This window comes from Rhincodon typus, unplaced genomic scaffold (assembly GCF_021869965.1).
Source record: "Rhincodon typus isolate 14 unplaced genomic scaffold, sRhiTyp1.1 hic_rhity00000080, whole genome shotgun sequence".
NCBI lineage: Eukaryota > Metazoa > Chordata > Chondrichthyes > Orectolobiformes > Rhincodontidae > Rhincodon > Rhincodon typus.
Window position 1 is genome coordinate 105029 of NW_025965718.1, and position 724 is coordinate 105752.

Consider the following 724-nt stretch of genomic DNA (forward strand, 5'->3'; position numbering starts at 1 on the left):
GGGCTGCCTGTTCCCTCTCTCACTGCCTCGTACTGCCTGTTCCCGCTCTCACCGCCTCGGGGCTGCCTGTTCCTGCTCTCACCGCCTCGCACTGCCTGTTCCCGCTCTCACTGCCTCGCACTGTCTGTTCCCACTCTCACCGCCTCGGGGCTGCCTGTTCCCGCTCTCACTGCCTCGCACTGCCTGTTCCTACACTCACTGACTCACGCTGCCTGTTCCCGCTCTCACCGCCCCAGGGCTGCCTGTTCCAAATCTCACCGCCTAGCACTGCCTGTTCCCACTCTCACCGCCCTGGGGCTGCCTGTTTCCGCTGTCACCGCCTCGGGGCTGCCTGTTCCTGCTCTCACCGCCTCACACTGCCTGTTCCCGCTCTCACCACCTCGCACTGCCTGTTCCCGCTCTCACCGCCTCGGGGCCGCCTGTTCCCGCTCTCACCGACTTGGGACTGCCTGTCCCCACTCTCACCGCCTCGGGGATGCCTGTTCCCTCTCTCACTGCCTCAGGGCTGCCTGTTCCCTCTCTCACTGACTCACACTGCCTGTTCCCACTCTCACCACCTCGGGGCCGCCTGTCCCCACTCTCAGCGCCACGGGGATGCCTGTTCCCTCTCTCACTGCCTCAGGGCTGCCTGTTCCCTCTCTCACTGCCTCGTACTGCCTGTTCCCGCTCTCACCGCCTCGGGGCTGCCTGTTCCTGCTCTCACCGCCTCGCACTGCCTGTTCCC